General features: G+C 48.3%; 1 protein-coding gene and 5 non-coding genes across 11 annotated transcripts in view; all 6 read left to right on the top strand.

Annotated features, from left to right (window-relative positions):
* LOC144501430 (protein spinster homolog 1-like) overlaps window positions 1-24,590 on the top strand; it is a 205,321-nt gene that overhangs the window by 83,775 nt on the left and 96,956 nt on the right. The window lies entirely within an intron of this gene.
* On the top strand, window positions 1,346-1,464 carry LOC144502186 (5S ribosomal RNA). The gene has a single exon (XR_013499312.1). It is a non-coding gene; the product is annotated as a 5S ribosomal RNA (ribosomal RNA).
* On the top strand, window positions 4,945-5,063 carry LOC144502129 (5S ribosomal RNA). Its single transcript, XR_013499271.1, has one exon. It is a non-coding gene; the product is annotated as a 5S ribosomal RNA (ribosomal RNA).
* LOC144502176 (5S ribosomal RNA) lies at window positions 8,097-8,215 on the top strand. Its single transcript, XR_013499308.1, has one exon. It is a non-coding gene; the product is annotated as a 5S ribosomal RNA (ribosomal RNA).
* On the top strand, window positions 11,984-12,102 carry LOC144502153 (5S ribosomal RNA). The gene has a single exon (XR_013499290.1). It is a non-coding gene; the product is annotated as a 5S ribosomal RNA (ribosomal RNA).
* On the top strand, window positions 15,887-16,005 carry LOC144502169 (5S ribosomal RNA). Its single transcript, XR_013499305.1, has one exon. It is a non-coding gene; the product is annotated as a 5S ribosomal RNA (ribosomal RNA).

Genomic DNA, 24,590 nt, shown 5'->3' with positions numbered 1-24,590 from the left:
ATTCTACCGCCGCGCCCACCACAGAATCGGAGCAGGCAAAGGACGGAGAATGGAAATGTCCATTGACATTGGGCGAGAATTTCCGGTCTCGCTCGAGCGTGGCTGTAAAATCCCGCCCGTTATCTTTAACCAGCCCTCTCGAGCAACTTCACTTCTTTGCAAAAACTTGTTTCTCTTCTGCATAAAAACCAGGACTGCCCCATATGATCCTGTCAATCAACACAGTCTGAAATAGCCAGGAGAATGTAAGTAAACAAAAGGTCCATTAACTGATAGAGTCAAAGGGGTTTACAGCATGGAAACAGGCCCTTCGGCCCAACTTGTCCATGCCGCCCTTTTTTTTTTAAACCCCGAAGCTGATCCCAATTGGCCGCATTTGACCCATATCCCTCTGTACCCATCGTACCCATGTAACTATCTAAATGCTTTTTGAAAAATAAAATTGTACCCGCCTCCACTACTACCTCTGGCAGCTTGTTCCAGACACTTACCACCCTCTGTGTGAAAGAATTGCCCCTCTGGACACTTTTGTATATCCTCCCTGTCTCCTTAAACCTATGCCCTCTCGTTTTAGACTCCGCTACCTTTGGGAAAAGATATTGACAATCTACCTTGTCCATGCCCCTCATTATTTTATAGACCTCTATAAGGTCACCCCTCAGTCTCCTACGCTCCAGAGGGAAAAGTCCCAGTCTATTCAGCCTCTCCTTATAACTCAATCCATCAAGTCCCGGTAGCATCCTAGTAAATCTTTTCTGCACAAAGTAACACATTCCTAGCTAAAAGGAGTTATGAACCTGCTTTCTCAGCAAATGAGCTGCATGTTTTAACAGACAAATCGAAAAAAACACTGCATTTGAAGCACTCTAACTCAAACATAGAATACATCAAAATAGCACAGTCTCATCACACCAGCCAGCCTTCGATGTGGTACATTCTCAAACTTTTTCCAGAAGTCCAGATAGACAACATCCACCACATTCCCTTTGTTGCCGCTATATCACATGATTAAAGCTCCAGGACTGTCTGTGAGCAGAGTTGGGAACATTAGCTGGGAGAGAAGGCTACTTCTCGAGTGTCTGTATTTTGAGGGATGAGGGAGCAGAGTTTGAGTGAGTGCATGTTTGAGTGAGTGAGTGAGGTAGCGTTGAAGCTGAAGACTCGGCAGTGAAGGTGGGGGCTGAGCAGTTGGTGAGTGTGGTTGTGAGGCAGAGAGAAAGAGAGTGAGGTGAGGAATGCATGCAAATGAAAATGTGTGTGTGCAATGTAATTGTATCAAGTAATGAAAAGAATGAATGTGAAGGGATTGGACCCCTTTAAGGAGGGAGAGAAGGAGTGAGCAAATGCCTACGGCCATACTAGTCTGAAAACGCCCGATCTCGTCTGATCTCGGAAGCTAAGCAGACTCAGGCCTGGTTAGTACTTGGATGGGAGACCGCCTGGGAATACCAGGTGCAGTAGGCTTTTGCTGCCGCCAGAGGCTGCTCAAACCTCACCCCCGTCCCTCACACTGACATTCAGCACTCAACAAACATCCTTTTCACGCTCACACCCGCACACATACACTTTCTCTCTCACTCTCCCTTTGCTGTGACACTCTTTTTGTTGCACATTCTCCTCCTGCTACATGTAGAGAAGACGATGAGACAGAGCGAGAGGAAGCACAAGCAGAAAATGAAAGAAGATAAAACAGAATGTGTGAGGGACACCAGGACTCAGCAGCAGAGAGGGGAGATAAGGTGCACAGAAAACTAGAAGGCACTAAGAGCAGCAGACCAAAGATTAGTCATGGAGATTTTCCAGCAGAATATTGGGCCATTCGGCCCATTGAATACATGCCGGCTCTCCACAGACCAATCTAGTCAGTCCCGATCTCCCTCTCTATCCCTGTAGCTCCACAGGTTTATTTCTTTCCAGTATCCATCCAATTCCCTTTCGAATTCATAGATTGTTTCCATTTCCACCCTCGTGGGCAGTGAGTTCCAGGTCATTCGCACTCGCTGTTTAAACATTTCTTCCTCACATCCCTCCCTTCACCTCTCACTCAAATCTGTAAACCTGTGTCCACCAATCATTGTAGCATCAGCTATTGGAAACAGATTTTTCCTTGTCTGTACCAGTTGTTGTGCCTGCCGCACAGTCTATTTTAACCCTTATACGATGGGCAAGGAATTGCGAGTAGACTTCTTGTTAGTACAACCAATATTTATTTAAAACACACAATCAATAATCACCCATACAACCAACAATAAGTTATCTTACAGAAAATACTAAAGTTCAAGTCCAATACTAGGCCTTGACTTAACTTTGCGTGACTGACAAGTACCCAAGCAGATATTGGCCTTTATCTGTGCGTTGGTCTCGGTAGTCCTCTGCGTAGTCGGGTCCTTGGGTCTGGTCTGGCACTCTGGCTCTGGTCTTCCTTCCTTCTCGGGTGTGGTGGCTCTCCTCGTGCTGGTCGTTGCTGGCGACAGTCACTGTTGTTGTAGCTCGTTCGTGGGGTCAGAGAGAGAGAGAGAGAGCTGCTTCTGTTGTGCAGCACCCTTTATATCCAGTTGGTTTTCGCGCCTCTTTTGGCCATTGCCAATCAATCGGTCAGGACTTGATTACCCTGATCGATAAAGTCCAATCGGGTGCTGCCACTCCAACCTCTGGATGTGTCCCCAACAGCCATGTCTGTAGGTGCTGGAGGAACATAGGACACACATCTCCCTCCCAAATAAGGGGTTGCGGCGTCCCTATGTCTGGTAAACAACCCAGTTTGACCAGAAAGTCCCTTTTGTCGTGGAGATGGCCCATATCCTGTGTATTCAGTCGTCTGAGTTGCAGCCTGTTTATCCCTGTCTTTTGGGTGGCAGCCTGCTGTTTTGGTTCTTGTCCAATTGTCCCAGAGTGCTTTACAAATCGCCATTTTAAGTGGCCCGTTTGGCCACACAGTTATAATCTTGGAGGGCACGATCATATTGCTGCTGGTTTTAGACATCGTGATATCGGGATTCGAGACGGCCGAGCTTGCTGAATTTTTTCTTGTTATGATCATTGTCTTCCCCGGGTTTTACTGTGGGTGGAGTGAGGTGAACGCTGATCCTTGGCTGATCAAAACTTCAGGGACCTCAGCTCTTGCCATCGTCTACTCGACTGGAGCATACTGTGCCCTAGTTTGGTACAACTCATCCCACAGCAGTCTTGTAGATACCAGCTCAACACAACAGTACCTGTCAACTCCAGTAACCCTGATCAACTCTACTGCCCTGGCTCCCAGTCCTGAGCAACATCACTCCTCCTCCCCTCAACACTCCCCCTCCTCCCACACCCCCGGCCATCAGTTCCAATCAAGCAATATTTCTCTTACAGCCTTTAAACACACTTTGAACACAGTTAGCAAAACACATGCGTACTTACTTTAACCTTTGTTAAGAATCTTGGAGATTTCAGAGAGAGGGAATGGGCTTCAACAGCTTTGACTTCAAGCAATTCCCAGCCACACTCCACTTTAAAACTAGTTAGCAAATCCAGGCATATTCACTTTGATTTGGGTTATCAGGATTGGGGCTTTCAGAGACTAAAAGCTGCTTGTAGGATGCTCACCGGGATTCTACCGCCCTGCCCACCACAAAATGGGAGCAGGAGAGGGACGGAGAATGGAAATGTCCGTTGACGTTGGGCGAGAATTTCCGGTCTCGCTCGAGCGTGGCTGTAAAATCCCGCCCGTTATCTTTAACCAGCCCTCTCCAGCAACCTGTTTCTCTTCTGCATTAAAGCAAGGACTGCCCCATATGACCCTGTCAATCAACATAGTCTGAAATAGCCAGGAGAACGTAAGTAAACAAAAGGTCCATTATCTGCACAAAGTAACACATTCCGAGCTAAAAGGAGTCATTAACCTGCTTTCTGAACAAATGAGCTGCATGTTTTAACAGACAAATCGAAAAAAACACTGCATTTGAAGCACTCTAACTCAAACATAGAATACATCAAAATAGCACAGTCTCATCACACCAGCCAGCCTTCGATGTGACATTCTCAAACCTTTTCTAAAAGTCCAGATAGACAACATCCACCACATTCCCTTTATTGCCACTGTATCACATTCCCAGATGGATATTGGTACTTGCAGCTCACCAACCTTATTCACCACACTTTGTGTGTTTACATACGTGCTTTGTAATCCCGTCTTTGCATTTCTCACGGTGTTTCTGAATCTACTATCGAATCCGGTATGGAATTGCTCCCTTTCTCTCGGACTGTCCAACACACTCCTTTATGCACCTTATTCCTCTTTTCTCCGACTATGAGCTGGTGTCCATCCCCCTGCCAATAAGCAGCAATTAGATGGAGGAGGAGAGTGAAGCTGACTAGCATGCGGTTGGAATGTGTGTGTGTGAGTGGGAGGTGTGTTAAAATAAGGTGGACAAGTTGGCTGCACAAATTGCCACATGGGGTTGTGGTCCAGTGGCTGTAATGGAGAGCTGTGTGAAAGGTGGGCAGGAATGGGGAGTGAACATCCCTGTTTACAAGGGAGGAACAATTGTCAAAGTCACGTGATCCGACATGACGTGATGAGGAATTGCATGATCAGATATCCGATGCGGTGGGAATGTCACATGATCAAAGCTCCAGGATTGTCTGTGAGCAGAGTTGGGAACATTAGCTGGGAGAGAAGGCTACTTCTCGAGTGTCTGTATTTTGAGGGATGAGGGAGCAGAGTTTGAGTGAGTGCATGTTTGAGTGAGTGAGTGAGGTAGCGTTGAAGCTGAACACTCGGCAGTGAAGGTGGGGGCTGAGCTGTGGTGAGTGTGGCTGTGAGGCAGAGAGAAAGAGAGTGAGGTGAGGAATGCATGCAAATGAAAATGTTTGTGTGCAATGTAATTGTATCAAATAGGAAAAAGAATGAATGTGAAGGGATTGGACCCCTTTAAGGAGGGAGAGAAGGAGTGAGCAAATGCCTATGGCCATACTAGTCTGAAAACGCCCGATCTCGTCTGATCTCGGAAGCTAAGCAGACTCAGGCCTGGTTAGTACTTGGATGGGAGACCGCCTGGGAATACCAGGTGCAGTAGGCTTTTGCTGCCGCCAGAGGCTGCTCAAACCTCACCCCCGTCCCTCACACTGACATTCAGCACTCAACAAACATCCTTTTCACGCTCACTCCCGCACACATACACTTTCTCTCTCACTCTCCCTTTGCTGTGACACTCTTTTTGTTGCACATTCTCCTCCTGCTACATGTAGAGAAGACGGTGAGACAGAGCGAGAGGAAGCACAAGCAGAAAATGAAAGAAGATAAAACAGAATGTGTGAGGGACACCAGGACTCAGCAGCAGAGAGGGGAGATAAGGTGCACAGAAAACTAGAAGGCACTAAGAGCAGCAGACCAAAGATTAGTCATGGAGATTTTCCAGCAGAATATTGGGCCATTCGGCCCATTGAATACATGCCGGCTCTCCACAGACCAATCTAGTCAGTCCCGATCTCCCTCTCTATCCCTGTAGCTCCACAGGTTTATTTCTTTCCAGTATCCATCCAATTCCCTTTCGAATTCATTGATTGTTTCCACTTCCACCCTCGTGGGCAGTGAGTTCCAGGTCATTCGCACTCGCTGTTTAAACATTTCTTCCTCACATCCCTCCCTTCACCTCTCACTCAAATGTGTAAACCTGTGTCCACCAATCATTGCAGCATCAGCTATTGGAAACAGATTGTTCCTTGTCTGCCAGTTATAATCTTGTAGATCACGATCATATTGCTGATGGCTTTAGACTTCATGATATCAGGATTCAAGACGGTCACGGTTGCTGAATTGTTTCTCCTTAAGATCACTGTTTTCCCTGGGTTTTACTGTGTACTGACGGGTGGAGTGAGGTGAACGCTGATCCTTGGCTGATTGAAACCTCAAGGACCTCAGTTCTTGCCATCGTCTACTCGACTGGAGCAGACTATGCCCCAGTTTGGTACAGCTCGTCCCACACCAGTCTTGTAGATACCAACTCAACACAACAGTACCTATCACCTCCGATGAACTCAACTGCCCTGGCTCCCAGTCCTGAACAACATCACTCCCCCTCCCCCCGAACAAACCCCCTCCTCCCACACACTCAGCCATCAGTTCCAATCAAGCAATATTTCTCTTACAGGCTTAAAACACACTTTGAACACAGTTAGCAAAACACATGCGTACTTGCTTTAACCTTTGTTAAGAGTCTTGGAGTTTTCAGAGAGAGGGAATGGGCTTCAACAGCTTTGACTTCAAGCAATTGCCTGCCACAACTCCACTTTAAAACTAGTTAGCAAATCCAGGCATATTCACTTTGACGGGTTATCAGGCTTGGAGGTTTCAGAGACTAAAAGCTGCTTGTTAAATGCTCACCGGAATTCTACCGCCGCGCTCACCACAGAATCGGAGCAGGCGAGGGACGGAGAATGGAAATGTCCATTGACATTGGGCGAGAATTTCTGGTCTCGCTCGGGCATGGCCGTAAAATCCCGCCCGTTATCTTTAACAAGCCCTCTCCAGCAACTACACTTCTTTGCAAAAACCTATTTCTCTTCTACATAAAAACCAGGACTGCCCCATATGATCCTGTCAATCAACACAGTCTGAAATAGCCAGGGGAACGTAAGTAAACAAAAGGTCCATTAACTGCACAAAGTAACACATTCCGAGCTAAAAGGAGTCATTAACCTGCTTTCTGAGCATGTTTTAACAGATAAACCGAAAAAGACATTGCATTTGAAGCACTCTAACTAAAATATAGAATACATCAAAATAGCACAGTCTCATCACACCAGCCATCCTTCGATGTGACATTCTCAAACTTTTTCTACAAGTCCAGATAGACAACATCCACCACATTCCCTTTATTGCCGCGATATCATAATCCCACATGGATATTGGTGCTTGCAGCTCACCAACCTTATTCACCACACATTGTGTGTTTACATACTTAGAAACCCTACAGCACAGAAAGAGGCCATTCGGCCCATCGAGTCTGCACCGACAACAATCCCACCCTGGCCCTACCCTCATATCCCTACATATTTACCCACTAATCCCTCTAACCTACGCATCCCAGGACACTACGGGCAATTTTAGCATGGCCAATCAACCTAACCCGCACATCTTTGGACTGTGGGAGGAAACCGGAGCACCCAGGGGAAACCCACGCAGACACGAGGCGAATGTGCAAACTCCACACAGACAGTGACCCAAGCCAGGAATCGAATACAGGTCCCTGGAGCTGTGAAGCAGCCGTGCTAACCACTGTGATACCGTGCCGCCCAGCTTTCTGCTTTGTAATCCTGTCTTTGCATTTCTCACAGTGTTTCTGAATCTACTGTCGAATCCAGAACTGAATTGCTCCCTTTCTCTCGGACTGTCCAACACACTCCTTTATGCACCTTATTCCTCTTTTCTCCGACTATGAGCTGGTGTCCAGCCCCCTGCCAATAAGTAGCAATTAGATAGAGGAGGAGAGTGAAGCTGACTAGCATGCTGTTGGAATGTGTGTGTGTGAGTGGGAGGTGTGTTACAATAAGGTGGACAAGTTGGCTGCACAAATTGCCACATGGGGTTGTGGTCCAGTGGCTGTAATGGAGAGCTGTGTGAAAGGTGGGCAGGAATGGGGAGTGAACATCCCTGTTTACAAGGGAGGAACAATTGTCAAACTCACGTGATCCGACATGACGTGATGAGGAATTGCATGATCAGATATCCGATGTGGTGGGAATGTCACATGATTAAAGCTCCAGGATTGTCTGTGAGCAGAGTTGGGAACATTAGCTGGGAGAGAAGGCAAGTTCTCGAGTGTCTGTATTTTGAGGGGTGAGGGAGCAGAGTTTGAATGAGGGCATGTTGAGAAGTGCATGTTTGAGTGAGTGCATGTTTGAGTGAGGTAGCGTTGAAGTTGAAGACTCGGCAGTGAAGGTGGGGGCTGAGCTGTTGGTGAGTGTGGTTGTGAGGCAGAGAGTAAGAGAGTGAGGTGAGGAATGCATGCAAATGAAAATGTTTGTGCGCAGTGTAATTGTCTCAAGTAATAAAAAGAATGAATGTGAAGGGATTGGACCCCTTTAAGGAGGGAGAGAAGGAGTGAGCAAATGCCTACGGCCATACTAGTCTGAAAACGCCCGATCTCGTCTGATCTCGGAAGCTAAGCAGACTCAGGCCTGGTTAGTACTTGGATGGGAGACCGCCTGGGAATACCAGGTGCAGTAGGCTTTTGCTGCCGCCAGAGGCTGCTCAAACCTCACCCCCCTCCCTCACACTGACATTCAGCACTCAACAAACATCCTTTTCACGCTCACACCCGCACACATACACTTTCTCTCTCACTCTCCCTTTGCTGTGACACTCTTTTTGTTGCACATTCTCCTCCTGCTACATGTAGAGAAGACGATGAGACAGAGCGAGAGGAAGCACAAGATGAAAATGAAAGAAGCTAAAACAGAGAATGTGTGAGGGACACCAGGACTCAGCAGCAGAGAGGGGAGATAATGTGCACAGAAAACTAGAAGGGACCTAGAGCAGCAGACCAAAGATTAGTCATGGTGATTTTACAGCAGTGTGGGAGGCCATTCGGCCCATTGAATACATGCCAGCTCTCCACAGACCAATCCAGTCAGTCCCGATCTCCCTCTCTTTCCCTGTAGCTCCACAGGTTTATTTCTTTCCAGTATCCATCCAATTTCCTTTTGAATTCATTGGTTGTTTCCACTTCCACCCTCGTGGGCAGTGAGTTCCAGGTCATTAGCACTCGCTGTTTAAACATTTCTTCCTCACATCCCTCCCTTCACCTCTCACTCAAATCTGTAAACCTGTGTCCACCAATCATTGTAGCATCAGCTATTGGAAATAGATTTTTCCTTGTCTGTGCCAGTTATAATCTTGTAGATCACGATCATATTGCTGACGGTTTTAGACATCGTGATGTCGGGATTCGAGACGGCCGAGCTTGCTGAATTTTTTCTTGTTAAGATCATTGTCTTCCCCGGGTTTTACTGTGGGTGGAGTGAGGTGAACGCTGATCCTTGGCTGATCGAAACCTCAGGGACCTCAGCTCTTGCCATCATCTACTCGACTGGAGCAGACTGTGCCCCACTTTGGTGCAACTCATCCCACACCAGTCTTGTAGATACCCAGCTCAACACAACAGTACCTATCATCTCCGGTAACCCTGGTCAACTCTACTGCCCTGGCTCCCAGTCCTGAACAACATCACCGCCCCCCCCCCCCACCCCCCCCCCCCCGCCCCCCCCACCCCCCCGTCCCCCGCCCTCCCCCCATCAGTTCCAATCAAGCAATATTTCTCTTATAGGCATCAAACACGCTTTGAACACAGTTCGCAAAACACAGGCGTACTTACTTTAACCTTTCTTAAGAGTCTTGGAGATTTCAGAGAGAGGGAATGAGCTTCAACAACTTTGACTTCAAGCAATTCCCTGCCACAACTCCACTTTAAAACTAGTTAGGAAATCCAGGCATATTCACTTTGACTTGGGTTATCAGGCTTGGAGCTTTCAGAGACTAAAAGCTGCTTGTAGGATGCTCACCGGAATTCTACCGCCGCGACCACCACAGAATCGGAGCAGGCCAAGGACGGAGAATGGAAATGTCCGTTGACATTGGGCGAGAATTTCCGGTCTAGATCGAGCGTGGCTGTAAAATCCCGCCCGTTATCTTTAACCAGCCCTCTCGAGCAACTTCACTTCTTTGCAAAAACTTGTTTCTCTTCTGCATGAAAACCAGGACTGTCCCATATGATCCTGTCAATCAACACAGTCTGAAATAGCCAGGAGAATGTAAGTAAACAAAAGGTCCATTAACTGATAGAGTCAAAGGGGTTTACAGCATGGAAACAGGCCCTTCGGCCCAACTTGTCCATGCCGCCCTTTTTTTTTTAAACCCCGAAGCTGATCCCAATTGGCCGCATTTGACCCATATCCCTCTGTACCCATCGTACCCATGTAACTATCTAAATGCTTTTTGAAAAATAAAATTGTACCCGCCTCCACTACTACCTCTGGCAGCTTGTTCCAGACACTTACCACCCTCTGTGTGAAAGAATTGCCCCTCTGGACACTTTTGTATCTCTCCCCTGTCGCTTTAAACCTATGCCCTCTAGTTTTAGACTCCGCTACCTTTGGGAAAAGATATTGACAATCTACCTTGTCCATGCCCCTCATTATTTTATAGACCTCTATAAGGTCACCCCTCAGTCTCCTACGCTCCAGAGGGAAAAGTCCCAGTCTATTCAGCCTCTCCTTATAACTCAATCCATCAAGTCCCGGTATCATCCTAGTAAATCTTTTCTGCACAAAGTAACACATTCCTAGCTAAAAGGAGTTATGAACCTGCTTTCTCAGCAAATGAGCTGCATGTTTTAACAGACAAATCGAAAAAAACACTGCATTTGAAGCACTCTAACTCAAACATAGAATACATCAAAATAGCACAGTCTCATCACACCAGCCAGCCTTCGATGTGGTACATTCTCAGACTTTTTCCAGAAGTCCAGATAGACAACATCCACCACATTCCCTTTGTTGCCGCTATATCACATTCCCACATGGATATTGGTGCTTGCAGCTCACCAACCTTATTCACCACACATTGCGTGTTTACATACGTGCTTTGTAATCCAGTCTTTGCATTTCTCACGGTGTTTCTGAATCTACTATCGAATCCAGTACGGAATTGCTCCCTTCTCTCGGATTGTCTTTATAGAACCTTAGTTAGGCCGCACCTGGAATATAGTGTTCAATTCTGGTCACCATACTACCAGAAGGATGTGGAGGCTTTGGAGAGGGTACAGAAAAGATTTACCAGCATGTTGCCTGGTATGGAGTGCAGTAGCTATGAGGAGAGGTTGGAGAAACTTGGTTTGTTCTCACTGGAACGATGGAGGTTGAGCGGCGACCTGATAGAAGTCTACAAGATTATGAGAGGCATGGACAGAGTGGATAGTCAGAAGCTTTTTCCCAGGGTGGAAGAGTCAATTTTTACTAGGGGGCACAGGTTTAAGGTGCGAGGGGCAAGGTTTAAAGGAGATATATGAGGCAGGTTTTTTACACAGAGAGTAGTGGGTGCCTGGAACTCGTTGCCACGGGTGGTAGTGGAAGCGGATAGGGTAGTGACATTTAAGGGGCATCTTGACAAATACATGAATAGGATGGGAATAGAGGGATATGGTCCCTGGAAGGGGAGGGGGTTTTAGTTAAGTCGGGCAGCAAGGTCGGTGCAGGCTTGGAGGGCCGTAGGGCCTGTTCCTGTGCTCTAATTTTGTTTGTTCTTTGCTCTTCGTCCAACACACTCCTTTATGCACCTTATTCCTGTTTTCTCTGACTATAAGCTGGTTTCCATCCCTCTGCCAATAAGCAGCAATCAGATGGAGGAGGAGAGTGAAGCTGACTAGCATGCTGTTGGAATGTGTGAGTGGGATGTGTGTTAAAATAAGGTGGACAAGTTGGCTGCACAAATTGCCACATGGGGCTGTGGTCCAGTGGCTGTAATGGAGAGCTGTGTGAAAGGTGGGCAGGAATGGGGAGTGAACATCCCTGTTTACAAGGGAGGAACAATTGTCAAACTCACGTGATCCGACATGACGTGATGAGGAATTGCATGATCAGATATCCGATGTGGTTGGAATGTCACATGATCAAAGCTCCAGGATTGTCTGTGAGCAGAGTTGGGAACATTAGCTGGGAGAGAAGGCTACTTCTCGAGTGTCTGTATTTGGAGGGATGAGGGAGCAGAGTTTGAGTGAGTGCATGTTTGAGAGAGTGAGGTAGCATTGAAGCTGAAGACTCGGCAGTGAAGGTGGGGGCTGAGCTGTGGTGAGTGTGGTTGTGAGGCAGAGAGAAAGAGAGTGAGGTGAGGAATGCATGCAAATGAAAATGTTTGTGTGCAGTGTAATTGTATCAAGTAATAAAAAGAATGAATGTGAAGGGATTGGACCCCTTTAAGGAGGGAGAGAAGGAGTGAGCAAATGCCTACGGCCATACTAGTCTGAAAACGCCCGATCTCGTCTGATCTTGGAAGCTAAGCAGACTCAGGCCTGGTTAGTACTTGGATGGGAGACCGCCTGGGAATACCAGGTGCAGTAGGCTTTTGCTGCCGCCAGAGGCTGCTCAAACCTCACCCCCCTCCCTCACACTGGCATTCAGCACTCAACAAACATCCTTTTCACGCTCACACCCGCACACATACACTTTCTCTCTCACTCTCCCTTTGCTGTGACACTCTTTTTGTTGCACATTCTCCTCCTGCTACATGTAGAGAAGACGGTGAGACAGAGCGAGAGGAAGCACAAGATGAAAATGAAAGAAGATAAAACAGAGAATGTGTGAGGGACACCAGGACTCAGCAGCAGAGAGGGGAGATAAGGTGCACAGAAAACTAGAAGGGACCTAGAGCAGCAGACCAAAGATTAGTCATGGTGATTTTACAGCAGTGTAGGAGGCCATTCGGCCCATTGAATACATGCCGGCTCTCCACAGACCAATCCAGTCAGTCCCGATCTCCCTCTCTTTCCCTGTAGCTCCACGGGTTTATTTCTTTCCAGTATCCATCCAATTTCTTTTTGAATTCATTGATTGTTTCCACTTCCACCCTCGTGGGCAGTGAGTTCCAGGTCATTAGCACTCGCTGTTTAAACATTTCTTCCTCACATCCCTCCCTGCACCTCTCACTCAAATCTGTAAACCTGTGTCCACCAATCATTGCAGCATCAGCTATTGGAAACAGATTTTTCTTTGTCTGTGCCAGTTATAATCTTGTAGATCACGATCATATTGCTGACGGTTTTAGACATCGTGATGTCGGGATTCGAGACGGCCGAGCTTGCTGAATTTTTTCTTGTTAAGATCATTGTCTTCCCCGGGTTTTACTGTGGGTGGAGTGAGGTGAACGCTGATCCTTGGCTGATCGAAACCTCAGGGACCTCAGCTCTTGCCATCATCTACTTGACTGGAGCAGACTGTGCCCCACTTTGGTGCAACTCATCCCACACCAGTCCTGTAGATACCCAGCTCAACACAACAATACCTATCATCTCCGGTAACCCTGATCAACTCTACTACCCTGGCTCCCAGTCCTGAACAACATCACCACACACACCCCCGCCCCCCCCCTCCCCCCCGTCCCCCGCCCTCCCCCCATCAGTTCCAATCAAGCAATATTTCTCTTATAGGCATCAAACACGCTTTGAACACAGTTCGCAAAACACAGGCGTACTTACTTTAACCTTTCTTAAGAGTCTTGGAGTTATCAGAGAGAGGGAATGAGCTTCAACAACTTTGACTTCAAGCAATTCCCAGCCACAACTCCACTTTAAAACTAGTTAGGAAATCCAGGCATATTCACTTTGACTTGGGTTATCAGGCTTGGAGCTTTCAAAGACAAAAAGCTACTTGCAGGATGCTCACTGGAATTCTACCGCCGCGCCCACCACAGAATCGGAGCAGGCAAAGGACGGAGAATGGAAATGTCCATTGACATTGGGCGAGAATTTCCGGTCTCGCTCGAGCGTGGCTGTAAAATCCCGCCCGTTATCTTTAACCAGCCCTCTCGAGCAACTTCACTTCTTTGCAAAAACTTGTTTCTCTTCTGCATAAAAACCAGGACAGCCCCATATGATCCTGTCAATCAACACAGTCTGAAATAGCCAGGAGAATGTAAGTAAACAAAAGGTCCATTAACTGATAGAGTCAACGGGGTTTACAGCATGGAAACAGGCCCTTCGGCCCAACTTGTCCATGCCGCCCTTTTTTTTTTAAACCCCGAAGCTGATCCCAATTGGCCGCATTTGACCCATATCCCTCTGTACCCATCGTACCCATGTAACTATCTAAATGCTTTTTGAAAAATAAAATTGTACCCGCCTCCACTACTACCTCTGGCAGCTTGTTCCAGACACTTACCACCCTCTGTGTGAAAGAATTGCCCCTCTGGACACTTTTGTATCTCTCCCCTGTCGCCTTAAACCTATGCCCTCTAGTTTTAGACTCCGCTACCTTTGGGAAAAGAAATTGACAATCTACCTTGTCCATGCCCCTCATTATTTTATAGACCTCTATAAGGTCACCCCTCAGTCTCCTACGCTCCAGAGGGAAAAGTCCCAGTCTATTCAGCCTCTCCTTATAACTCAATCCATCAAGTCCCGGTATCATCCTAGTAAATCTTTTCTGCACAAAGTAACACATTCCTAGCTAAAAGGAGTTATGAACCTGCTTTCTCAGCAAATGAGCTGCATGTTTTAACAGACAAATCGAAAAAAACACTGCATTTGAAGCACTCTAACTCAAACATAGAATACATCAAAATAGCACAGTCTCATCACACCAGCCAGCCTTCGATGTGGTACATTCTCAGACTTTTTCCAGAAGTCCAGATAGACAACATCCACCACATTCCCTTTGTTGCCGCTATATCACATTCCCACATGGATATTGGTGCTTGCAGCTCACCAACCTTATTCACCACACATTGCGTGTTTACATACGTGCTTTGTAATCTAGTCTTTGCATTTCTCACGGTGTTTCTGAATCTACTATCGAATCCAGTACGGAATTGCTCCCTTCTCTCGGATTGTCTTTATAGAACCTTAGTTAGGCCGCACCTGGAATATAGTGTTCAATTCTGGTCACCATACTACCAGAAGGATGTGGAGGCTTTGGAGAGGGTACAGAAAAGATTTACCAGCATGTTGCCTGGTATGGAGTGCAGTAGCTATGAGGAGAGGTTGGAGAAACTTGGTTTGTTCTCACTGGAACGATGGAGGTTGAGCGGCGACCTGATAGAAGTCTACAAGATTATGAGAGGCATGGACAGAGTGGATAGTCAGAAGCTTTTTCCCAGGGTGGAAGAGTCAATTTTTACTAGGGGGCACAGGTTTAAGGTGCGAGGGGCAAGGTTTAAAGGAGACATATGAGGCAGGTTTTTTACACAGAGAGTAGTGGTTGCCTGGAACTCGTTGCCACGGGAGGTAGTGGAAGCGGATAGGGTAGTGACATTTAAGGGGCGTCTTGACAAATACATGAATAGGATGGGAATAGAGGGATATGGTCTCTGGAAGGGGAGGGGGTTTTAGTTAAGTCGGGCAGCAAGGTCGGTGCAGGCTTGGAGGGCCGTAGGGCCTGTTCCTGTGCTCTAATTTTGTTTGTTCTTTGCTCTTCGTCCAACACACTCCTTTATGCACCTTATTCCTGTTTTCTCTGACTATAAGCTGGTTTCCATCCCTCTGCCAATAAGCAGCAATCAGATGGAGGAGGAGAGTGAAGCTGACTAGCATGCTGTTGGAATGTGTGAGTGGGATGTGTGTTAAAATAAGGTGGACAAGTTGGCTGCACAAATTGCCACATGGGGTTGTGGTCCAGTGGCTGTAATGGAGAGCTGTGTGAAAGGTGGGCAGGAATGGGGTGTGAACATCCCTGTTTACAAGGGAGGAACAATTGTCAAAGTCACGTGATCCGACATGACGTGATGAGGAATTGCATGATCAGATATCCGATGTGGTGGGAATGTCACATGATCAAAGCTCCAGGATTGTCTGTGAGCAGAGTTGGGAACATTAGCTGGGAGAGAAGGCTACTTCTCGAGTGTCTGTATTTTGAGGGGTGAGGGAGCAGAGTTTGAATGAGGGCATGTTGAGGAGTGCATGTTTGAGTGAGTGGATGTTTGAGTGAGTGAGGTAGCGTTGAAGCTGAAGACTCGGCAGTGAAGGTGGGGGCTGAGCTGTGGTGAATGTGTTTGTGAGGCAGAGAGAAAGAGAGTGAGGTGAGGAATGCATGCAAATGAAAATGTTTGTGTGCAGTGTAATTGTCTCAAGTAATAAAAAGAATGAATGTGAAGGGATTGGACCCCTTTAAGGAGGGAGAGAAGGAGTGAGCAAATTCCTACGGCCATACTAGTCTGAAAACGCCCGATCTCGTCTGATCTTGGAAGCTAAGCAGACTCAGGCCTGGTTAGTACTTGGATGGGAGACCGCCTGGGAATACCAGGTGCAGTAGGCTTTTGCTGCCGCCAGAGGCTGCTCAAACCTCACCCCCCTCCCTCACACTGACATTCAGCACTCAACAAACATCCTTTTCACGCTCACACCCGCACACATACACTTTCTCTCTCACTCTCCCTTTGCTGTGACACTCTTTTTGTTGCACATTCTCCTCCTGCTACATGTAGAGAAGACGATGAGACAGAGCGAGAGGAAGCACAAGATGAAAATGAAAGAAGATAAAACAGAGAATGTGTGAGGGACACCAGGACTCAGCAGCAGAGAGGGGAGATAAGGTGCACAGAAAACTAGAAGGGACCTAGAGCAGCAGACCAAAGATTAGTCATGGTGATTTTCCAGCAGAATATTAGGCCATTCGGCCCATTGAATACATGCTGGCTCTCCACAGACCAATCCAGTCAGTCCCGATCTCCCTCTCTATCCCTGTAGCTCCACAGGTTTATTTCTTTCCAGTATCCATCCAATTTCCTTTTGAATTCTTGGATTGTTTCCACTTCCACCCTCGTGGGCAGTGCGTTCCAGGTCATTAGCACTCGCTGTTTAAACATTTCTTCCTCACATCCCTCCCTTCACCTCTCACTCAAATCTGTAAACCTGTGTCCACCAATCATTGTAGCATCAGCTAATGGAAACAGATTTTTCCTTGTCTGTACCAGTTGTTGTGCCTGCCGCACAGTCTTATTTAACCCTTATACGATGGGCAAGGAATTGCGAGTAGACTTCTTGTTAGTACAACCAATATTTATTTAAAACACACAATCAATAATCACCCATACAACCAACAATAAGTTATCTTACAGAAAATACTAAAGTTCAAGTCCAGTACTAGGCCTTGACTTAACTTTGCGTGACTGACAAGTACCCAAGCAGATATTGGCCTTTATCTGTGCGTTGGTCTCGGTAGTCCTCTGCGTAGTCGGGTCCTTGGGTCTGGTCTGGCGCCCTGGCTCTGGTCTTCCTTCCTTCTTGGGTGTGGTGGCTCTCCTCGTGCTGGTCGTTGCTGGCGACAGTCACTGTTGTTGTAGCTCGTTCGTGGGGTCAGAGAGAGAGAGAGAGAGCTGCTTCTGTTGTGCAGCACCCTTTATATCCAGTTGGTTTTCGCGCCTCTTTTGGCCATTGCCAATCAATCGGTCAGGACTTGATGACCCTGATCGGTAAAGTCCAATCGGGTGCTGCCACTCCAACCTCTGGGTGTGTCCCCAACAGCCATGTCTGTAGGTGCTGGAGGAACATAGGACACACATCTCCCTCCCAAATAAGGGGTTGCGGCGTCCCTATGTCTGGTAAACAACCCAGTTTGACCAGAAAGTCCCTTTTGTCGTGGAGATGGCCCATATCCTGTGTATTCAGTCGTCTGAGTTGCAGCCTGTTTATCCCTGTCTTTTGGGTGGCAGCCTGCTGTTTTGGTTCTTGCCCAATTGTCCCAGAGTGCTTTACAAATCGCCATTTTAAGTGGCCCGTTTGGCCACACAGTTATAATCTTGGAGGGCACGATCATATTGCTGCTGGTTTTAGACATCATGATATCAGGATTCGAGACGGCCGTGCTTGCTGAATTTCTTCTTGTTAATATCATTGTCTTCCCCGGGTTTTACTGTGGGTGGAATGAGGTGAACGCTGATCCTTGGCTGATCAAAACCTCAGGGAACTCAGCTCTTGCCATCGTCTACTCGACTGGAGCATACTGTGCCCTAGTTTGGTACAACTCATCCCACAGCAGTCTTGTAGATACCAGCTCAACACAACAGTACCTGTCAACTCCGGTAACCCCGATCAACTCGACTGCCCTGGCTCCCAGTCCTGAGCAACATCACTCCCCCTCCCCCACTCCGACCATCAGTTCCAATCAAGCAATATTTCTCTTACAACCTTAAAACACACTTTGAACACAGTTAGCAAAACACAGGCGTACTTGCTTTAACCTTTGTTAAGAATCTTGGAGATTTCAGAGAGAGGGAATGGGCTTCAACAGCTTTGACTTCAAGCAATTCCCAGCCACACTCCACTTTAAAACTAATTAGCAAATCCAGGCATATTCACTTTGATTTGGGTTATCAGGATTGGGGCTTTCAGAGACTAAAAGCTGCTTGTAGGATGCTCACCGGAATTCTACCGCCCTGCCCACCACAGAATCGGAGCAGGAGAGGGACGGAGAATGGAAATGTCCGTTGACGTTGGGCGAGAATTTCTGGTCTCGCTCGAGCGTGGCTGTAAAATCCCGCCCGTTATCTTTAACAAGCCCTCTCCAGCAACCTGTTTCTCTTCTGCATTAAAGCAAGGACTGCCCCATATGACCCTGTCAATCAACACAGTCTGAAATAGCCAGGAGAACGTAAGTAAACAAAAGATCCATTAACTGCACAAAGTAACACATTCCGAGCTAAAAGGAGTTATTAACCAGCTTTCTGAACAAATGAGCTGCATGTTTTAACAGACAAATCGAAAAAAACACTGCATTTGAAGCACTCTCACTCAAACATTGATGCGCGTTATCACACACGAGGCTTGATGCTCAGGAAATAAAGGCTTTTATTTGCTGTAACAAGGCAGCTACTAATTATATACACGATCCCAGACTGAGGGGTCCCAGACAGAGCAGAGACCTTTATACCTCTCCCAGGAGGCGGAGCCCGTCTGGGATGTACCACAATACTATAATACAAAGGTGTAACAACCCAACCCTAACCCCAACAGCAACAAGTGGAACAACCCATCCCTAACCCCAACAGCAACATATATACATACTTGTAGTACTGGCCAGACCCTGGCTCAGTACTATCTAGTGGGAACCAACGATGGTTCACCACATTCACCCCTCCTTTAAGACAAAGGCTGGCGGGGTACAAAAACAGAATAATTTGTCATCAGTCTATAAGTTCAGACGGTCAGAGAGACCGCACTGTCGTTGTGACCTCCTCAATACCGGCGATGACACCGGAATAGGCACTTGCGGTGGCGTTCTCCCCAAGGCGATGTCCAACTGTTCCTCCACAGTCCCACGGGCCGGTTGACCCTGAGGTGACGGTAATTCATGGAGTTCCGACACGCCCTGAAGTGGCGACCATCCTCTGGACTCAGGCAAGCTGTACACGGGAGTAAAAGGGTTAAGTAATGGTCCCGATGCTGCCCGCGCCGTGTCCGGAGGGGAAACAAGAGTTATGGGGTTTGTAACAGGGGGTATGGGAGCGACAGGGGTTTCTACGTCCCCTGCTGGCGCCAGGTCTCGGATCGAGACCGTGTCCTCTCGCCCGTCAGGGTATACCACATAGGCATACTGAGGGTTGGCGTGGAGGAGATGGACCTGTTCGACCAACGGGTCGGACTTGCGGGCCCTTACATGTCGCCGCAGGAGGACAGGTCCTGAGTACGTCAACCAAGACGGTAATGAGGTCCCCGAGGAAGACTTCCGAGGGAATGAAAACATCCTCTCATGGGGAGTAGCGTTGGTTGCCGTACACAGGAGTGAGCATATGGAATGGAGCGCATCAGGGAGCACCTCTTGCCAACGGGAGACTGGAAGGCTTTTTGACTTCAACGCCAGTAAGACAGCCTTCCAGACTGTAGCATTCTCACGTTCCACCTGTCCGTTACCCCTAGGGTTGTAGCTCGTGGTTCTACTAGAGGCAATCCCGTATGAGAGCAGGTCTTGCCTCAAGTCATCGCTCATGAACGACGAGCCCCTGTCGCTGTGAATGTAGCTGGGGTACCCGAACAGGGTAAAAAGATCACGGAATGCCTTGATAACCGTGGCAGCGGATGTATCAGAGCAGGGAATAACAAAAGGGAATCTAGAGTACTCGTCAATGATGTTGAGGAAGTACACATTCCGATCTGTTGAGGGAAGGGGGCCCGTAAAATCGACACTCAGTCTCTCGAAGGGACGAGTGGCCTTGACTAATTGTGCCCGGTCAGGTCGGTAAAAGTGCGATTTGCATTCCGCGCATACCCGACAGCTTCTTGTTATGGACATGATGTCCTCCACCGAGTAGGGCAGATTGCGGGCTTTTATAAAGTGGTAGAGCCGAGTGACCCCAGGATGGCATAGGTCATTATGGAGAGCCTGCAAACGGTCCTCCTGTATACTGGCGCATGTTCCACGCGAGAGGGCATCCGAGGGCTCATTGAGTTTCCCTGGACGATACATGATGTCATAGTTATAGGTGGAGAGTTCAATTCTCCACCGCAAGATCTTGTCGTTCTTGATCTTGCCCCTCAGCGTGTTATTAAACATGAACGCCACGGACCGCTGGTCCGTGATCAGGGTGAACCGTTTTCCCGCCAAGTAATGGCGCCAGTGGCTGACGGCCTCCACAATGGCCTGGGCCTCGTTTTCCACCGCTGAATGCCGAATTTCGGGGCCTTGGAGGGTGCGGGAAAAAAATGCGACGGGCCTGCCCGCCTGGTTAAGTGTGGCGGCTAGGGCGAAATCAGATGCATCGCTCTCCACCTGAAAGGGGATGGACTCATCAACAGCGTGCATCATAGCTTTCGCGATGTCGGCTTTTAATTTATCAAAGGCCAATCGGGCCTCTGGTGTTAGGGGAAAAGAAGTGGACTTAATGAGCGGACGGACTTTGTCCGCGTAATTGGGAACCCACAGTGCATAATAAGAGAAGAAGCCTAAGCATCTTCTCAGTGCTTTTGCACTAGTGGGCAGGGGAAGTTCAGAGAGGGGGCGCATACGGTCTGGATCAGGGCCAATGACCCCTTTTTCCACCACGTATCCTAGGATGGCTAAACGGCGCGTACGAAACACACACTTCTCGCGTCAGGTTCAGGCGAGATGCAGTGCGTAGGAAATTCAGGAGATTTGTGTCGTGGTCCTGCTGGTCATGGCCGCAGATGGTGACGTTATCCAGGTACGGGAAGGTAGCCCGCAGCCCGTTCTGGTCCACAATTCGGTCCATAGCACGCTGGAAGACCGAGACCCCATTGGTGACACCAAAGGGAACCCTGAGAAAGTGATACAAGCGACCATCCGCCTCAAAAGCCGTGTATTTTCGGTCCTCTGGGCGACTGGGGAGTTGGTGGTAGGCAGACTTGAGGTCTATGGTGGAGAACACCCGGTACTGCGCAATCTGATTGACCATATCAGATATGCGCGGGAGGGGATACGCATCCAGCTGCGTGTATCTGTTAATGGTCTGACTATAGTCAATGACCATCCGGGGTTTGTTCCCAATCTTGACCACCACGACCTGCGCTCTCCACGGACTAGCGCTGGGTTGTATGATGTTTTCCTTGAGGAGCCGCTGAACTTCAGATCGAATGAAGATCCGATCCTCAGTGCTGTAACGCCTACTCTTAGTCGCAATGGGCTTGCAGCCTGGCACAAGATTCTGGAACAGGGAGGGTGTGGTGATCTTCAGCGTCGAGAGGCTACAGGCGGGGCGCGTTGGGCAATTTGGAGGCTGCTGTTCTCCCACTGAAAGCGAAGGGAGTGGCCCACCGTACTGTAGGGTTACACCCCTCAAGTGGACCATGAAGTTTAGTCCGAGAAGTATTGGCGCGCAAAGGTGCGGCAACACTAGGAGCTTGAAACGCTCGTAAACTGTGCCTTGCACCGTTAAAGTTACCACACAACTCCCTAGCACGGTGACAGACCGGGACCTTGATGCCATAGAAATTGTCTGTTTGACAGGTTGAATCCGGAGTCCACACCGCTTCACAGCGTCTCGGTGGATAAAGCTCTCAGTGCTCCCGCTGTCAAACAGACAATAAATCAAGTGGTCGTTTACCTGAATGTCCATCATAGACTTGTCAAGTCTATGAGGCTTGGCCTGGTCCAGGATGATCGACGCCACCATTGGTTCATGAGCGCCACTGCAGGCAGCTGAAATTGACGAGGATGACCCCTGCTGGTCGTTCGCGTTCGGTGCCGACCAACATGGCCGCTCCCATAGGTCGCACGTGGGTGATGGCGCCAAACTCAGCGACCCCTGGTGGTCACACATCTCCGACTCCGTCGACCGTAATGGCGTCGTCCTGGCCTCGCACGTGGACGAAACCCTCGACGATTTCGACGACGAAGAACCGGGCTCTGAGGAATCGCAGGCCGCACTGCTGTTCCGAGAAGCAGATTTAGATCGGCACACTTTCGAATAGTGCCCCTTCTTACCGCAGGCGGAGCACAACACAGCTTTAGCGGGACACCGTTGCCGAGAATGCTTCGCTCCCCCACAGAAGTAACACCGCGGGCCGCCCGGAGCTGCTGCCGTCATCTGGCCCGAGTGTGAGCACGCCATTACGCAGCATTTCGAACCCGAGGGACGAGGAGGGATTGACGACTGCTCCTGCCACGTTGTCTCCACGTGGTCTTCAGGATACAATACTAGGCTTTTGGAGGCCGTCTCCAGCACCTCCGCTAGTTCTATTGCCTGGGTAAGGTCAAGGTTACCTTTCTCCAGGAGTTTGAGTCGGATGTACGACGATCCGACTCCCACCACAAACGCATCTCGAGAGAGGTCGTTCATACTCTGCTCAGCCGACACAGCTTTGCAGTTACAGCCCCTGGCTAGCTGTAGGAGCTCGTTTGCGTATTCCTGCATCGTTTCGCCGGACTGCCGTCGTCGAGTGGCTAAGAGGTAACGAGCGTGTATTTCGTTGGGCGGTTTAATATAACGCTTCTTCAGAAGCTCGAGGGCCTTTGTGTAATCGGTGGCCGCACGGATCGCGAGGTAGACGGTGTCGCTTACCCTTGCATGGAGGACCCGGAGTCTGTCATCATCTGTGGTGACCGCTGCGGAGGCTGCCAGGTAGTCCACAAAACATTTCAACCAGTGGTCGAAGGTGTTAGAGGCGCCCACCGCACGTGGATCTAGTGCAAGGCGTTCAGGCTTCAGTATCTGCTCCACACTCTCTTTTTTTTTCTTCGACGAGAGTTTATTTACAGCAAATAAAATTGATGCGCGTTATCACACACGAGGCTTGATGCTCAGGAAATAAAGGCTTTTATTTGCTGTAACAAGGCAGCTACTAATTATATACACGATCCCAGACTGAGGGGTCCCAGACAGAGCAGAGACCTTTATACCTCTCTCAGGAGGCGGAGCCCGACTGGGATGTACCACAATACTATAATACAAAGGTTTAACAACCCAACCCTAACCCCAACAGCAACAAGTAGAACAACCCATCCCTAACCCCAACAGCAACATATATACATACTTGTAGTACTGGCCAGACCCTGGCTCAGTACTATCTAGTGGGAACCAACGATGGTTCACCACAAACATAGAATACATCAAAATAGCACAGTCTCATCACACCAGCCAGCCTTCGATGTGGTACATTCTCAAACTTTTTCTAAAAGTCCAGATAGACAACATCCACCACATTCCCTTTATTGCTACTGTATCACATTCCCAGATGGATATTGGTACTTGCAGCTCACCAACCTTATTCACCACACTTTGTGTGTTTACATACGTGCTTTGTAATCCCGTCTTTGCATTTCTCACAGTGTTTCTGAATCTACTATCGAATCCAGTATGGAATTGCTCCCTTTCTCTCGGACTGTCCAACACACTCCTTTATGCACCTTATTCCTCTTTTCTCCGACTATAAGCTGGTTTCCATCCCCCTGCCAACAAGCAGCAATTAGATGGAGCAGGAGAGTGAAGCTGACTAGCATGCTGTTGGAATGTATATGTGTGCGTGGGAGGTGTGTTAAAATAAGGTGGACAAGTTGGCTGCACAAATTGCCACATGGGGTTGTGGTCCAGTGGCTGTAATGGAGAGCTGTGTGAAAGGTGGGCAGGAATGGGGAGTGAACATCCCTGTTTACAAGGGAGGAACAATTGTCAAAGTCACGTGAGCCGACATGACGTGATGAGGAATTGCATGATCAGATATCCGATGTGGTGGGAATGTCACATGATTAAAGCTCCAGGATTGTCTGTGAGCAGAGTTGGGAACATTAGATTGTTTCCACTTCCACCCTCGTGGGCAGTGAGTTCCAGGTCATTAGCACTCGCTGTTTAAACATTTCTTCCTCACATCCCTCCCTTCACCTCTCACTCAAATCTGTAAACCTGTGTCCACCAATCATTGTAGCATCAGCTAATGGAAACAGATTTTTCCTTGTCTGTACCAGTTGTTGTGCCTGCCGCACAGTCTATTTTAACCCTTATACGATGGGCAAGGAATTGCGAGTAGACTTCTTGTTAGTACAACCAATATTTATTCAAAACACACAATCAATAATCACCCATCCAACCAACAATAAGTTATCTTACAGAAAATACTAAAGTTCAAGTCCAGTACTAGGCCTTGACTTAACTTTGCGTGACTGACAAGTACCCAAGCAGATATTGGCCTTTATCTGTGCGTTGGTCTCGGTAGTCCTCTGCGTAGTCGGGTCCTTTGGTCTGGTCTGGCACTCTGGCTCTGGTCTTTCTTCCTTCTCGGGTGTGGTGGCTCTCCTCGTGCTGGTCGTTGCTGGCGACAGTCACTGTTGTTGTAGCTCGTTCTTGGGGTCAGAGAGAGAGAGAGCTGCTTCTGTTGTGCAGCACCCTTTATATCCAGTTGGTTTTCGCGCCTCTTTTGGCCATTGCCAATCAATCGGTCAGGACTTGATGACCC

The sequence above is a fragment of the Mustelus asterias genome, chromosome 12 (genome assembly GCF_964213995.1).
Source record: "Mustelus asterias chromosome 12, sMusAst1.hap1.1, whole genome shotgun sequence".
Lineage (NCBI taxonomy): Eukaryota > Metazoa > Chordata > Chondrichthyes > Carcharhiniformes > Triakidae > Mustelus > Mustelus asterias.
This window is presented reverse-complemented; position numbering and strand designations above follow the sequence as displayed.